The 17,982-nt window shown below is 38.3% G+C and overlaps 2 pseudogenes; both read right to left on the reverse strand.

The window, feature by feature from the left end:
• The window catches only part of LOC124079059 (glucose-induced degradation protein 8 homolog), a 60,149-nt pseudogene extending 48,407 nt beyond the window's left edge, over positions 1–11,742 (reverse strand).
• LOC124079058 (adiponectin receptor protein 1-like) lies at positions 5,125–9,654 on the reverse strand (annotated as a pseudogene).
• Positions 11,743–17,982: the final 6,240 nt, after the last annotated feature.

Here is a 17,982-nt window from a genome sequence, read left to right on the forward strand (position 1 = left end):
TTCCAGCACAGCAAAGCCTAATCCTATTCTTGCTAATCTTCCTGTGCTTGGGAAACTAATAAATGGTGTCTAGACCATTTGAAGCAGCACAATTTCATTCTGGTACTTCCATGAGGATCAAACTGTAATCTGAGCATTTACAGAGCTTTATTGGGGCTTATTATCTTAAAGACATTACAAAGATTATGACCTTTGAGAAGTCATTTTATTTTGCTTCAGTTTCCTTATTAGTAGAGATATCTACATTATATATATTTTCATTAGAGAGGAATAGTATGCATATAAAATAGGGTAATGCACTTGAAGTTTGCACATTTAAAAATCTCATGTTCTCACTTAGGTAGCTTATATCTTTCCAATTAGTAAAATCTTATAAAAAATTTCTCAACAGTCTTGCATTATTTTTATTTTTCCCTATGTTTCTCCTACATTTTTCATTTTTTATCTTTCTCAATTATTTCTTTGTGAATTGAATCATTTTTTTTCTAATTGTATTTTGAATATTGTTTGCCTATTTAAAACTGCTGCTTTATTGTGTGTACGGACACTATTGTGTGTATGGCTGTTTTCTTGTTAATTCTTATTTTTTCTTAGATACATTCCAAACAATCAGAAAAGTTTAAAAATATATTTGTTGTGATCTTTAAAAAAAACAACTTGCAATTTTGAAGCTGTTATACATTAGGCCATTGATTCAATATACTCTGTATTAAAAATCCACTGTTCAGTATCTAAATTTTAAGTTATTTTACAAGAAAGGATTGTGAATATGCCAAAGGTCTTTTTGACAGCCTGACAAATAATTCCATTTATATTATACACATACATCCATATGCACATACACATACAGTAAAACAGCAATTTTAATATAGGTAAACAATACTCAAAATACAATAGAAAAAAAAAAAAAAAAACGGATCCCATTCTCAATTGTAAGAAAGAACATGAAATAGCCAGGAATGATTTTAAAAATGAAAAATGTAGCAGAAATGCGAGAAAAATAAGAAAATGCAGGATTATTGAGAAATTTTATATGTATATAAAATTTATACATAGAAGTTATATATTGATAAATTATATAAACACTAAGAAACTATATATATATATCCCCCCCCCCCATTTAAGACAGATGCAGTCTCCAGCTAGATGGTCTCTTTTGGTCTCGTTTATAATTCTCCTTTGATATAATCCACAGACCCATTTAGATTATTAACAGAATTAAAGAACATTTTTATCTTTGCCTTTTGAAGGTAAAAAGGCATAACCTAAAATGTTCCATGATGCTTTTCAAGGAATCTGCCTGCTTGGATCTCATCCCTGCACCCCCCTCCCACCGAGTATCCCAGTGTGTCCAGCCCACTGGACTTTGCAGGCCAGAAAGGGCTGGTGATTATCAGGCCCTAGCTTCCTTAGCAGGCTGTCAAAGTGAACTGATGCCTGGGGTGATCTTATTTGCCACTTGCTCTCTCAGGAATGAAACCAGGGTTCTTTACCAGGATCAGAGCTTGACTGCCAGAAGACTGCATCCTCGTGGTCCCAGCACTCACGTATTTGGGGGAAGTTCCTTGGGGTTTGGACACCTTTCAGAGCATGAAAGAGACTTCCCTTGAGGCACTTGGCCTTGACAAGGGGAGATCCTGCAAACCAGGTCGCTCCAGGGTTGACGCTGGGCTCCCTTCGCTTCCAACGCCAAGTCAGAGGAGCCCTGAAGCCCCTTTTTGTTCAGCCCAGAGTCCTGTCAGTAGCCACTGCTAATGGCTGTTAATCAGAGGCTGTGGTGCGCGCTGCAGGAGGAAGAGCAGAACCTCCACTGGATAGGGCGGTGGTACAGAGACCTACCAGGTGCCTTTCACATAGGTGACTCCTATCCACTCTTACTGCCCACCTCCGCCCCACCCCTCTCGGTCCCATTTCTACCAAGACAAAGGCGCTTTGGGCCACCCCTCCATCTGCCTCCAGAAGCGCCTGCAGCCAGCGAGCAGTAGGGACTAAGGAGCTCCCAGCTTCATGCCCAAGTAAGGGTTGGGGAAGCACCTGGGACTCCCGAGGGGCGGTGGCAGGAACGTAGCGCTGAACCTCAGGCGCTGAGGACTTGGGCTCAGAGAGCAGGAGGCCGCCTAGCCGCCAACATAGAGGCCAAGAACGTTTTTTAGGATACAGAGGGCTATGAGAGCTGACTTTAAGGAGAGAATAAGAGGGAGCAATTGAGCGAGACTGGAGGGGTGAACTGGAGAGCTAATGCGCTGCCATACTCTGGCTGCAGCAAAATAACCAGGGGTGAAGGAGCAACTTGTGTAGATTGATACAGCAGGAGTGAGAGCCCTTTATTGTAGAACAGGAGGGGTATATATACATTACACACAGCTTATCTTAATTAATAAAAACTACATACAGCAGTCAACCAATAAGGAATCTCCACACTTAATGGCTTTCTGGCATTACTTCACAAACCACTCCCCCTGGCAAAATGCCAGGCGCCATCTTGACTTGTTTGCACACCCTAACAATGCGCCCCTGGCCTGGTCTGCTTGGTGAGGTCCTGTGGCATGCGCTGGTGCCTACAGTCCACCCTGAGTCCCCAAATTGTATTGAAAGTTGATTCCTCTAGGAGCTTAGGTCCCTGTCCCATCAAAGCATCTATAAAGGAATTTTCCTTTTAAGAATAGAGAAAGCAGAGAAGTGCGATTCTTATAAAGAAACAGAGAAATCTTGCCTGAAATGGAATCCATCTCTGCTTGCTCACCAGCTGTCCTGTTCTCTTCTCCAGGGCTTTGTATTTGCACCATCATAAAACCCCCTTTGAGATTTTTTTAAAAGCCTTTGTTATTGTTAGAATGGAAATGGACGTGTAAACCTTGACATAGCTGTTTTAATGATATTAACTTTAAAAAAGGGCATGTGTGTGAAAATCCAAAGTATTTTCATGGGTTTTTCGTGTGGTTTCTGTAGTTTGGTGAATTAACTGATTGTCCAGGAGTCCCAACTCTCAAGAATTTTTGTAACTCATATTAGTCCAGTAGCTTTAGAGTTATTTTAGGTGAATTAGGAACTTTGTGTTCCTTGTGTAAAAGTGCTCAACCCGAAGAATGAGTTACAGTCTTGCTGTTCTTGCCTAACGTGTTTAAGTTCAGATACTGAATATTTATCCTTATAATGGCATATTTTTTTTGTGGTTGTTGTGTGTTACAGACCCAGGACCCCAGCTGCAGCCTTAGATGTGTATTATGTGTCTTGGTATCTGAACATTATATTTTCAAGCTTTGCTAAAGGTAGGTGATAAGGTTGACACATTTTCTGGATTTGGCAGAGCCTAAGTGCTAAGTTTTGACAGATGAATATGGGTGTATGTTGTTGATGCTGTATTGATTTTAATACATTATTAAAGAGTTGTTTTAAAATGAGAAGATTTAGTAATGTATAAGTTTTCAATATATATTCTTTATGAATATATTGATGTGATGTCTAGCTTGAGAAAAATTACTCTCATCTTAATTGGTCCCTCTTTATTATTATTCTTGGGGACAAAAATGCAAAGTAAGAGATTCAATTTGATGATCTTTAATATGATTTTAGTACACGTATCTATTGGAAGAGATTTTGGTCACATCGCAAAATGTAATAGCCTCATCCTGCAATTCCTTTTTCAACGGTCTTTTCAGCATAATATTTTTGGGCTTACATTCTTTGAAAAATATCTTTTATCTGTTAAATCTAAAATACTTGAAGGTTCATAAATTGCTACTAATAGTTTTGTCAAACAAATATTTTAAAGCTTAAATATACTTTAGGATATGTAGTTCTTTGTGTAACATATAAAGGTTTGATGTAAAATATTTGTCATTTTAATAATTTCTGCATTGGAGCTGGGGTTGTGACTCAGCGGTAGAGTGCTTACCTAGCACATGCGAGGCTCTGGGTTTGATCCTCAGCACCACATAAAAATAAATAAATAAAATAAAGATATTGTGTCCAACTATAACTAAAAATAAATATTAAAAAATAATTCTGCATTGTATTTTCTAACTTTTCTTCTTACAATGATCCCTTAATTAGTTTATATAATTTGATAATTTGAAAGGTGATTCTAGCAATTCCCTTTCCCTGGAAATAGTTTTCTATTAGGCTTTTAAACTAAGTCACATAAGTCTATTTATCAATTTGAGGACAGATAGGGAATTAGGAACCTCAGAATGGGAAGCATTGCTCTTTTAAACTAAACTGCAATCATATATTACTAAACACCTAAGATTTACTGTGGACTTTGACCTGGTTTGTGTCTTGACTCATTTACAGTATTATGACCTTAAGTACTTTCCAATCCTCTGTCTTCTTTCTAAAATTATAGGTTACAATAATAACTTTCCTTAAAATTTTCTTATAAGTATCAAATGGCATAATGGATACAGAACTATAAGAACATGGGTACTTGGAATACAGTAAGCCAACAGAACAATGCTGGCCATTGTCTTTATCCATTGTTCCTATATCTGAGGGTAATTAAACATAGATAAGTTTGTTTTTTGGACATTATTTAATAAGGATACAAAGCCTCATGTAAAAATCATAGGTTTATAGTTTAAGAGCTGAATTTGAACTTAAAACATGTTTACATGGGAATCAATTTACCTATCAACATTTTCAAATCAGTGAAACTTGCATAAATTCCCAGAGTCCAAGCTTTTCTTTAAAACCCTGTGTTGCCCACTTTTTATGGGACATACACTCTCCACTTTGCCACAAGGCTGCCACTCCCTGAATTATTTCATCAAGACCTGTTTCACTCATGTGTTTCACCTCCCTTGTACCTTTATACATCTGCATTTGTATTTTTTTTAACTCTGGAAATATCCCTTACTAAATTGAACAGTTAATTATGTGGTCCAAACTATAAGCCATCCTTTAAAATGTGGAGGAAAATAATCCTGTATTACAATTTACAAAGTACTTCCTCATAAAATTTAGGTGATACTTATATCAACTCTAAAAATTTGCTTGGTCATGCATTATTATTCCATTTTACAGCTATAACATTTACTCCTACTTTTATTCTAGCACTTAAAATATTTATCTAATGATTTAAAAGGCATCTTTCAATTTTTAAATTTTCTTTTTTTAAAAAAGTCTTCGAATGCCAAGTGTTTGCTGTACTTTCTTTTATTATCATCATAATCTTTGCATCAAGATACATAGCAATGATAGAAGATTTCTTTTTAAAGCTTAGTATTAAATATTAAATACATTTTCCCAGTTTAATTTTACATTACTCTGCCAAGAAAAAAAAAATAAAACTCAAGTTATTTGAAGCCTGGACACACTTCCATGATTAGCCGGGCTATGTAAAAGTTGGTGTCTTATTATTCCTGCTATGTAAGCAGACCTAAGCCCCAGAAAGATGGGATGAGGTTATAATTGTTTTTGAAAAGTCTGCTACAAAAATAGATGGCCTGTTATAAGCCACGTTACAAAGTAAGGACAGGGGTAAGAGAGAGACATTTTCTTCCAGAAAAAAAAGGAAACAATTTCTGAAGAATCCCAGCCATAATTTTTTTCCCAAAATGGTTGAAGGAGGGGGTAAGATCTCAAAATGAGCTTCAAAGTACTATCTCTGCAAGGGAATAGTAGTTGTCTTGCTGAGGACGGTAACTGCCAAGGAGGGGATGGTGTTGACCATCCCCACCCTCCCCAGCTAGGGGAAAGGGAGTGGAAAGTTTATTGCCCAGTGTCTGTGAAAGTGAGCTGAAACTTAACTGGTATGAATTCTCTAAGAGGTTTCTTCTAGAAACAGACAACTCAGAACTTCCTCTCACTTCACTAAAGAAGTTATCTTTAAAAGTATTTGGGAAGTTCCTCCTCCATCTCAAGGTGGAAAGGCTCAGAGAAGGGAGTCATTAGTACAGCCACTTTCTAGGCCATAACGGAATTCCTTAAGGTTGGAGACCCCATAGAAGTGGACAAAGGCTGCGGCCACCACCAGGATGTGGAAAATCTGATGGAACTGGAACCATATGTCAAACTTTCCCAGAAAGAAATGCTCAGGAATCCAAGCAGCATAAAGGCCAGCTCCGGTGATGTACATCACAGCCATGAGGAAGAACCAGCCAATCTGGCCCACTGTGTTGGCCTTGACAGAGCCCTCAGAGATACTAAAGTGCATGGTGGGCACAACACCATTCAAGCCAAGTCCCAGGAACACTCCTGCTCTTGTTGGCCAGTGCTTAGGAGTGGCAAACCAGTCCCACTGTGCCAATGATGGCAGAGATGCCCAGAACACAGATGATGGAGAGGTAGATGAGCCGAGGCTATGGGGAGCAGTAGAAGGAGTAATAGCGCCAGGGGACAAAGCTCCCCATAATCAGTAGAGCAATCCCTGAATAGTCCAGTTTGGAAAAAATCCCGGAGACTTTCTCTGAATGACAATAGACGGTGTGGAAGAGCCAGGAGAAGCTGAGGCAGAGCACTGAACCAAAAAAGAATATGCCAAAAGCCACTTTCTCCTGAAGAGGGGCCATGAAGTACAAATTTGGCCTAAGCATGGTCAAGATTCCCAAAAAGAGAGATAGCTCAAAACCAAGCAGATGGGTCCAGATGTTGCCAGTTTCTGTGTAGATGCGGAAGATGCTCTTGAAGCAAGCATGAAAGGAGGGGATGGGTGGTCTGTGGCCATGTAGCAGATAGTCATTGTCCTTCAGCCAGTCAGGAAGTACATAATATGGGATGACCCTCCAACGCCCCTCCCAGACCTTACATAGAAACTCCTCCATCTTCTCCATAGCATGGTGGGCCTGCAGGGGAAGTGTCAGTACCCGTTCCTCCTCTTTTTCTTCCTGGGGCCATGGGCATATTTGCTCTTCTTCAGTCTTGTTTGGGTTGGCAATTACCTGCTTGCCCTTCTCTTCTAGCAGGTGTCCCAGTTCAGCCAGTTCCACCGAGTCAGTTTTCCTGTTACTGGCAGGAGCCCCGTTGCCCTGTGCCACCACAGATCCCTTGTGGGAAGACATCTGGCTGGTACCTCAGTACCCTGCAGCTTCACCTTGGGAAAAGGCTGGGGTCTCTCAGCCCCAGGGGGCAGAGATCTCCCTGTGATGGCAAACAGGCTGGGTGGGCAGGCTCTGCTGGGAGCCATGGTCCCTCAGCTACATCCCGCGGCACTGGAGGCAGCCTGCCGCCTAGCGGCCTGGTATCTTCAGCACCCTCCAATTTTTAAATTTTCTATAATGCTATTTTTTAAATATGGAGAAAATTTCTCTGAAATGATAACCTCCTGAGACAGGAAGATCACTAGTTCAAGTCCTGTAGCTCCAGGTCCAACATCTGGAGCACATTACACCATGATGTTCTCTCCAAATGGCCTGCATAGCTCTGTCCCTATGGCTTTGCTGGTTGCAGCCCACATGGCCTCTCACTTGGCTTATGTCCACTGGATTTTCTCAACTTTCCTAGGCAGATGTTCCATGTTACTGGCATATCTTAATCTTGGGAGTCTCTACTGCAGCTTTGTTTTTCTTCTCACATCTTCACACATTGCCCTTGCAAGATTGGCCCATAAAGACTCTGTTCTTGCTGTACTTTGCCTGGCCTCTAAAGTCTTGCTTTGAAATCTCAGTGAAAGCCTCCATGACCCCTAACTCCAGCATCCTACATTCCTGCAGAATCAGCACCACATGATTGACACCAAGGTCTACCACCATCTGGAGCAGTAGTCAAGCCACCTGGGACCATGGTTGCAACAGTCTTTGAGTGCATGGGTGGCTGAGCAAGGCATAACAACTTCCTAGGTCTCCCCTGTGCAAGCCAAGTTCCCCCATGGTGTCATTTCAAAGAAATTTTTACTTTAGTCCTTAAGCATGAGATGCCCTCTTTCCAATTGTTTCTGGGTGAAGTAATTAGCATTATTTTTTAGTGTGAATTATCTTTAACAACCATATTCCCTTTAACAACCACACCTTCTTAGTCCCAGTTTTCCTCCCAATTTTCTGGCCAAACTGCAAGTTTTTCATATCTTTCTGCCTACTTTCTGCTCCTGATTATCACAACAAACTTGGCCTACAGTATCCTTGCCACCACCTGAATGACATCAATGAGAAAGTACAATAAACATTTCCAATAAAACTGAATTTCTCCAATTTACCTTTTTTCATTTTTTATTTTATATATTTTGCAATGGTTTGGGACTTTTACATTTTTTTGGTGGATTAAGTCTTCATTAAATGTAGTGACTCTTTTTACTGCTAATAAATATTTCTGTCTTAAAACATATCTTGTCCAATATTAATCTAGGACACACCACTTTCTTTTGTTAGTATTTCTATGATACTCTTATTTTATTTCCAATATTTCTCTGTCTGTAGGTTTTATGTGGATCTCTTGTAAATCATCTATGGCTAATAATTTCTGGGTTTTTTTTTTTTGCATTGATGAGTTGGTGTTAAGATCTACTCATAGTCCTATTTCATTCCCCGCCCGGGGGGATTTCCTTTTAATAATACTATTTGAACTTCTTAATTTGAGTGTTTACACCTTGAACTTATTTGGGAAAACTCAGCCATCACTGATGGCTTTTTTCCCATTCTCTATTCTCTCTCCTCTCAAACTTAGATGAGATGTGTGCTTGACTTAAGCAGTCAGGAAAAGAGAGTTAAAGCCAGGCAATTTGACAAAAGGAATTCAATACAGGGAACTAGTTACAAATATTTTGGTGCATCTAAATGCCAAATAGGAAATAATGAGACAAGTTAAAATTTAGAAATAGCAAAAAAAACTATTGACTTTCCTAGGACTTTAGGGATACAATGAGAAAATAGCCTTACCAGAACTTAGAAGTGGAGGGTATCTAAAAACACTATGTTTCTGTCCTATAAGAAAAGGTATGATAGAGGACACACAGTCATTGATGGAGACACTACCACAAAACTCAAAGAGAGAGGAGAAATATCCTGGTATCTCCCTTTCTCCTATCCTCTAGTTTCTGAAGCCAGTAGGGCAACTAGTATGGAGAATATAATTTCAAGATGTTAGCCTCAAAGATTCAGGTAAAAAATAATCATGAATTATTCTGTGAACAAGCTAGTCATTTAATTCTCTCCATATCTTTTAACTTGGCTTTTATATTTTCTATTGTCTTGTCCCCTTATATTGTATTCTGGGTAATTTTTTCCTTGTTTTGGTAAAACCAATACTGAATAAAACATATCCTTCTAACCATTTTTGTGTGCAGTTCACTGATAATTAAGTTCACTGAACCCATACAAAAATAATCCCATTCCTCTTCCCCCTATAATTCTACTTTCTATCTTTGCATTTGACTATTCTAGACACCTCATTTCTCTTTTGTTACTGGATTATTTCACTTAGCATTTTTTATAGGCTCATCCATGTTGTAGTATGCATTGAATTTTTTTTCCTTTTCAAGGCTGAAAAATATTTCACTATACAGATATAACACACTTTGTTTGTCTCTTTATCCATCAGTGGACACATATGTCATTTCACTGCTGTAAACATGGAGGTACAAGGGTCTGTTTGAGCTCATATTTTTAATTCTTTAGAGGTATTTTGGAGAAACAGAATTGCTGGGTCATATGATAGATAGTTCTGCTCAATTGTTTAAGGAACTAGCATACCATTTTCTACATGTAACCCACCTATCCCACTCCTGAGTACTTATGATAAGAAATAAAAATAGCATACTAGATTGATACAGCCACATCAATGTTTACAGCAACACAACTCATAATAGCCAAGTTATGGAAACAGCCCAGGTGCCCATTGACAGAGCAATGGATACAGAAAATGTAGCATATACACAATGGTGTTTTACTCAGCCATTAAGAAAAAAAAAGTAATTATGGCATTTGATGATAAAAGGATGGAACTTAAAAGCATAGTGCTAAATGAAATAATTCCAACTCAGTAAATCAAGAGTTAAATATTTCGTCTCATATGCAGAAGCTATACCAAAATAAGGAAAAAAAGAGGGAAGGGGAATCCCATGAAAATAGAAAAGAGATCAGTGGAGTGCAGGCAGGGTGTACAGGAAGGCACTGGAGTGGAGGGAGCAGGGATAGGAAAAAGGGAGGAATGGTGGAATGTAATTGACCAAACAATTCTATGTGCATATGTGAATAAACCACAGTGAATTTCATCCTTATGTGTAATCTATAAACCATTAATTTAAAAAGAACTGTAAATAAATTAAAGGCCAGTAAAGGGTAATGAATGGGAATGGTAGGAGGGGAGGGCAAGGGGAAGTATGGGGGATGGAATTGGAGCAAATTATATTCCAGTCTCATAAGATTATAACAATATGGATCCCAATATTAAGTATAACTATAACTAAATAATAAAAAATGTTGAGGTTTTGATAGCAATTGTATTGAATTTGTAGATCACTTTGGTCAATATTGAAATCTTACCAGTATTAAATTCTTTATGTTTTTCCATTTATTTGTGTGTTCTTTAATTTCAATAATCTTTTATAGTTTTCAGTGTATAAGTTTCTCAAATCCTCAATTTAGTTTATACCCAAGTATTTTATTCTCTTTGTTGTTACTGTAAATAGAATTGTTTTCTTAATTTCTTGTTTCTTTTTTGATTGTTCATTGTTAATGTATGGAATGCAACTGATATTTTTTTAGGATTTATAAATTTATGTATAGTTTTTCCTAGAGAAGACAAAACCAAAAACAAATGGAAAGCATGGTGTGAGGAAAAACTGGAAGGTGAAGGCCTGATAAGACTTAGGAAATTTAACAAAGGAATTGTCTGCCTAGAAGCCAGCAGAAAGTAAGAGTGATGGGTGCTCTTTTTGTCCCTCCAGGGAGGGCTGGTTATAACAGCAGCCCTAGGAACCCAGCCCCTATGACAGCCAGACACAGGAGCTGCAGGACAGTGACCCAAGGTGTGGAGGTCCTCAAGACATACCAAGTGCACAGACAGACAGCCTTCCCAGAAGGCTCCCTTCACTGTGGGGCTTCCAGCATTTAAAAGGGCCATTTTCCTTTTAAGAAAGATGCTGAGTCAAACAAACAAACAAACAAACAAACCTGTAAGAGGGGAAAAATGTTTCTGCTGCAGTGGAAGTCTTTGGTTCCTGTGGAAAGAAGGTGAGTCCTGTGCGCGGGGTTGGCTTGCAAGGCTCTCCTTGGGCTTCTGGATCACACCTTTGCTAACGTCTGTCATTTTGGGATACTTTACTTTCTTCTGGTCCAGCACATTCTGAGCCCAAAATAACAGTTTCTGTAATTTTGTCATCTTAGGTGTTGACTCTTGATTTTTATAATGTAGAAAAGCTTGGTTAACCTCACTCCAAACCTTTTGCTTTTGCATCTTGTGAAGGAGGTCTCTGAAGCTTGACTCCTCAGGGCTATAGCGGGCCAGCAGGGGCTCCATCTCCGTGAGGCACTCTGCTCTCCTCGCCCTGCTGTCCTCTAGAGCAGCCTAGATCTGTCACTGGCGGATCAGCTCAATTACATGTTGTTGCTGCAGATGAAAGTAAAGGTACAGGTTTGTGTCCAAGAGCTTGCGGTGGCCTCCAGAATCATCTCCTGAATCTTGATTGTCTCATCAAGAGTATCCGGATCTATGCTAGGTTCAATCCCAGTTCTCTCCTGCTTTCTTAAAGCCATCTGTGACCAAGTAGTTAAGGATGAGGCGATTCATGTCCACCCTCCGGATATGTCAGTTGTTGAGCTTTTCCATCCACTCATCTTTCCTGATTTCATCAGGCTTTTCTACATAACTCATTCTGGTTTATTTCTTTCGGATCCAGCCTCCCGCGCAACCAGTCTGGTGGGTGGCCACAGCGCCTCAGCTTCTGCTCCAGGGAGGGGCAGTTGCAGCAATCGCCCAGCAGAGGGAGGTGGAGGCCAAGGCGGAGGCAGAGGCCAGGCAGGGAACCAATGCAACTGATTTTTGCTTACTAATTTTATTTCCTGAAACTTTGCTCAATTCATTCTGACATTTTCCCCCCCCCCCCACATTTTGGTGCTGGGGATGGAATAGCTTGGACATGCATGCGCGTGTGGTGTGCGCTCTAGGGTTTTCTACATATATAAAAAAGCTATACACAAACAGTGGTAATTTTACTTCTTTCCAGCCTTTTAATTAATCTATCTATCTATCTATCTATCTATCTATCTATCTATCTATCTATCTATTTATTTTGCCTGATTTCTGTGTCCAGTAATATGTTAAGCAGAAGTGAAAGTGGGCATTGTTGTCGAGCTCCTCCTATTAGGGGAGAAGTTTTCAGTATTTCCACCCAGTATGATGAAAGCTATGGGCTTTTCACATATGCCTTTATTATGTTGAGGTAAGTTTCATCTGTGTGTAATCTGCAGAGTGTTTTATTTTATTTTGAGACAGCACTGAACTTTGTCAAATGCTTTTTTCTGTATCAATGTTTAAAATATTAATTGTATGTAATAGTGGGTTCATTTTAACACATCCATACATGTATACAATATAATTTACTCCATTTCAATTCCAAGCTTTTCCCTTTCCTTTCCCTCCTCCCTCCACCAACCCCTTCCTCTCTTCTATTGATATTTCTTCCATTAATTTATTGTTTTTAAATTGTTGCAGTATAGATATACACAAAATGGAATTTATTTTGAAATATTCACACATGCCTATAGCGTAGTTTGATCAATTTTATTCTACAGTTCCTCCCATTTCCCATCATTCCTTCCTCCCCTTGGATTCCCTACCTTTATTCTAGAGTTCTCCCTTTTATTTTCATGAGGTCTCCTCACTCCCCTTTTTTAGTTCCTTATATCTCTTTAGCTTCTGCATATAGGATAAAATACATTTGATCCTTGGCTTTCTGAGTCTGGCTTATTTCACTTAGCATAATGTTCTCTGTTCCATCCATTTACCAGCAAATGATTCAATTTAATTCTTCTTTATGGCTGAGTCAAATACCATTGCATCAATTTAAATGACCATGTGATTATTTTTTCTTTATTCTGTTAATATGGTGTTTTTCATTGGTTGATTTTCATATGTTGAACTAGACTTGTATATCATGAGCATATCACCTATGGCATATGGTAATTTTAATATGCTTTTAAAAATTAGATTCCTACTGTTTCATTGAGGATTTTTGCGTCAGTGTCCATTGGGATATTGGTTTGCAGTTTTCTTCCATTTTTTCTTCTCTCTCTCTCTCTCTTTCTTTCTTTCTTTTTGTGTGTGTATTTGGCTTTGGTGTCATGGTAATGATAATGCAGCTTCACAAATGTGTTAGTAAATATTCCTTCTTGTTAAAATTTTTGAAAGTATTTGTGGAGGACTGGTGTTAATTCTTTAAATACTTGGTAGTAATTCACCAGTGAAGTGATCTAGTCTAGAAGGTTTTTGTTGTTGTTATTGTTTTTGAGGGATTTTCAGTTACTGATTCATGTCCTTACTATTTATACCTACTAAGATCTTTCTGCTTCTTCATGTTTTAATCTTGTTAGTTTTTACATTTCTATGTATTTGTCCATTTCATCTAGTTTATCCAATTTTTGGTGTATGATTATTTATAATACTCTCTTGTGATCCTTCTTATTTCTCTGAAATCAGTAATAATTTCTTCTTTGTATTTCCAGGTTTAGTTATTTATGTCTTCTATATTTCTCTCAGTAAATTTACCTAATGATTTGTTAATTTTTTTTTAATTTATCTTTTTCAAGAATTGACTCTTGGTTATGGATTTCTCTTTCTTTTTTGTTATATATTTTATTTATTTCCACTTTCATCTTTATTTTTTTCCTTTTGCTGCCTTTGGGCTTATGTTTCTCTTCTTAAATTCTTAAAATTCCTTAATTGTACAGCTATGTTACTGATTTGCTATTTTCCCTCCTTTTAAAAATTTACTGTTGATAGCTATAAGTTTCTCTCAAAACTGTTTTTGCCTCATCCTGTAAGTTTTTCTATGTTGTATTTTCATTGTCCCAATTCATTTTCTAATTTCTCTGATTTTTTTTGTCTATGGCTTATTGGTTGTTTTATCATATACTATTTAATTTCTAAATTTTTGTAGATTTTCAGTATTTCTAATGTCAACTCCTAGCTGCCTTCCATTTTGATCAGAAAAGATACTTTCCATATTTTCAGTCTTTTAAAAAAAAGTTTTAGGGCATGTTTTGCAGCCTCACATATGGTTTGTTCCTTATGCAATTGAGAAAAATATATATTCTGTTTGTTTGGGTGTTATTGCAGAACAGTCAATTTCTCCTTTTAGTTTAATTAATGTTCATATATATTGGAGCACTAATGTTTGATGCATATATGTTTATAATTGTTATATCTTTTGGTAAATTCACAATTTAATCATTATATGATTTCCTTGGTATCTTATTAATCATTTTTGAATACAGTCTACTTTGTCTGATATTAGCACAGCTACCCCTACTCCATTTTTGTTGCTATTTGTACGGAATACCTTTTTCTGTCTTTTCTCTTTCAATCTATTCTTGTCATTAAATCTAAAATATGTCTCTTGTAGACAGCATATAGCTGGATCCAGTTTTCTTCCCATTCTGCCAACCTCTGTCTTTTTTTTTTGTTGTTGTTGTTTTGTTTTGTTTTGGGGCCTAATCCCACATGATGGAGATTAGGACCTACTTTTTCTTCTATTAGACGCAGGGTCTCTGGCTTTATTCCTAGGACCTTGATCCATTTTTGAGTTGAGTTTTGTGCATGGTGAGAGATAGGGATTTAATTTCAGTTTATTGCACGTGGATTTCCAGATTTCCCAGCACCATTTGTTGGAGAGGCTATCTTTTCTCTAATGCATGTTTTTGGCGCTTTGTCTAGTATAAGATAATTGTAATTTTGTGGGTTAGTCTCTGTGTCCTCTATTCTGTACCATTGGTCTACCAGTCTGTTTTGGTGCCAATACCATGCTGTTTTGGTTACTATTGCTCTGTAGTATAGTTTAAGGTCTGGAATAATGATTTCACCTGCTTCACTTTTCTTGCTAAGGATTGCTTTAGCTATTCTGGGTCTCTTATTTTTCTAGGTGTATTTTGTGACTGCTTTTTCTATTTCTATGAGGAATGTTACTGGGATTTTGACCAGAATTGCATTAAATTTGTATAGTGATTTAATGCAATTTAAATCACTTTAGTCAGAATGGCAGCTATTATGAATGCAAACAAGTTTTGGCTCTGTCTTTATCTGGAGAATTTAATCCATTTACAATTGAAATATTGATAGGGAAGGATTTACTATTGCCTTTAAGAATGTTTTTGTATCTGTTATAGATTTTTAATCACTCTTTTCTTCCAGTTCCATAATCTTTTATATTTAGTGTTTTTGCAGTGACATGTATGTGTTTCAATCTCTCTCTGTGTGTGTACATAATATATATATATATATATATATATATATATATATATATATATATATATATATATATTCTTTGCTGTTATCATGGAGATTAAATATAACATCCTAAAATTGCAGAAAATTATTTTAAACTGGTACTAATTTAACACTTCCATTTTCTAGCTTTGTTCCCAAACTTTAAGTTATGGGTGTCACAAATTACATCTTTATATATTGTGTATTTATCAACATAGATTTATAAGTATATGTATGCATTTTATGTTTCAAATCCTGTGGAAATTTTTAAAAAGTGGAGTTATAAACTAAAATAACAAAAAGGCTGATTTTCATATTTGTCCATATAATTATTACATTTACTGGACAACTTTACATTTTTCTTTCAAGTTACAGCCTAGCACCCTTTCATATTTCTACCTAACAGGCTTCTTTTATAATTTCTTATAGGAAAGATAAAATGGTAATGAACTCCTTCCACTTTTGTATATCTGACAATGTTTTAATTTCTTTCTCATTTTTGAAAGACAGTTTTGCCAGGTACAGAATTCTCAGTTGACAGTTTTTCTTCCAGTACATCAAATATATTATCCCATTGTCTCTGGCTTGCAAGATTTCTTCTTATTATTGGGGATATCTACTGATAAACTTATTAGGAGTCCTTTGTATGTAATGAGTTGCTTTTCTCTTGCTACTTTTGGATTCCCTCTTTGTCTTTTGACACTTTGATAATAATGTGTCTTGATATATGAGTTTCTTAGGGTTTAACACACCCTTTACTGAGCCCTTGGATTTACAGAGCCATGCCTTTTCTTAAATTTGAGAAGATTTTAGCCAATATTTCTTCCTTTCTCTGTCCCTCCTTCTTCTTGAATGCTTATAATGCATCTAGTGACCTGCTTGATGGTGTTTTAAAAGTGCTTTATCCTCTCTGTTCAGTTTTTTTCACTCTTTTTCTTTTTCCTTCTAAGGATATAATATCAAATGACTTGCTTTTAAGTTCATTGATTTTTCTCCTGGCTCAAGTTTGCTGTCACACCCGATGAAAATTTCAGTTTGGGTATTTTATTATTCATATCCCGAAAAAGTGCACTAAGATTATAATATTTCTTTAGCTCTAGCGGGGCCCAGAGGGTGGAATCGGTGAATTTTCCAACTTCCAAGTTTTGCAAAACAGAAAGCAAGAGAGGGAGGGGGAAAAAGAGCCTAGAGCAGAAAAGAGAGGAGCTTGGAGCCAAGTGGGAGAGCGGGATTTACCATTTGGGATTTTTCTGGAGGTTCTTTTGATCCCCCTGGGCTGTAAGCTAGGGCGGTAGCAGCAGCAGCAGCAGCCACCTCTGCTGCCTCTTCGCTCATCCGGGTCAGACTTGGGCGGGCAGGCTGGCACTGTGGGGCCAGCGCAGGCATAGGTGGAGGTGGCTTCTGCCCAGGAGATCTGAGCTCGCGCCCCCTCCCTCATCCCTGGCTCTCCATTCCCCCCACCCACACCGCCCCCACCCGGCCCTCTCCCCAGCTCGCCCTGCCACCCTGAGTACTTGCTCATGGCCCTCCTCACTCGATCACGGTCCCCCTTGCTCCCACAGGGTCAGCTCAGCTCCCTGCAAAGGATCACCACTCCTCACTCCTGCGGAAGTGTTCAGGGGCTGTACCCTTGAACTTTCCCAGCGCGAAGACACATTCTCTCATTCCCAGCTGCCCGCCCTTCTGCGCCCCCTTCCCCGCCTTTTTAAAAAAAGCATTGCACCATCAACCACCACCCCAACCCAACCCACACCGAACCTTCGCGCACCCCCAATCCCGCAACAACAACTGCAAAACAGAAAACAAATCCCCAAACCCAGGCAAAAAGCAGCTGACACAGGCTGCATAGGCGCAATGAGCAAGGCCAGCTCGCTCAGACTGCAAAAGGGTTAAAAGTGTAGATTGGATTTCACCCCAGGAAATTTAGCAGGCCTCTTGAACTTGAATCTTTCTCTATTTAAGGAGGACTAGGTTTGTTGTGAAGTCGTGGTGATCCAGTGCAGAAGAGGATACAATGCCCTAAATTTGTGTATATTCAATAACAAAGTTTTAAGATGTATGAGGCAAAAAACTGACAGAAACAAAAAAATAAAATAAAATAAAAAAAGAAAGAGAAAAGAAAGCAAAAAAGAAAAAGAAATATCCACAATATTAAATAATGTGTTAGTTAGCTTTTTTCCCCACCCTGTGACCAAAATACCTGAAATGAATAACTTCTGGAGGAAGGATTTCCTTGGGCTCCTGGTTTCATCCAGGATCGATCACCCAGCTGGTTTCACTAGTTTGGGCCCAAGGTGAGGCAGAACACCATGGCAGAAGAATGTGGCAGAGGAAACCCTGCTCATTCATGGCAGCCATGAGTCAGAAAGGGGGACCAGGGCTAGGGGCAAGAAAAACCCTTCCAGGACATGCTCCCAAGGACCTACTTCTCCAACCATGCCATACCGCCCACAGTTTTCACCACCTCCGCATAGTCCATTCAGTTCTTGTGGTGGAGAAAGTATGAGGTGCCCCTCAAAAGCTCATGTATGTGAGAACCCAACAATGTTCAGAGGTAAAATGATTAGGTAATGAGAACTGCAACTTCATTGGTGAATATACACTGATGTGTATTAATTGGATGTAAATGTC

The sequence above is a fragment of the Marmota monax genome, unplaced genomic scaffold, assembly GCF_021218885.2.
Source record: "Marmota monax isolate L192 unplaced genomic scaffold, Marmota_monax_Labrador192_F-V1.1 WCK01_AAM20220418_F8-fsc00529, whole genome shotgun sequence".
Taxonomy (NCBI): domain Eukaryota; kingdom Metazoa; phylum Chordata; class Mammalia; order Rodentia; family Sciuridae; genus Marmota; species Marmota monax.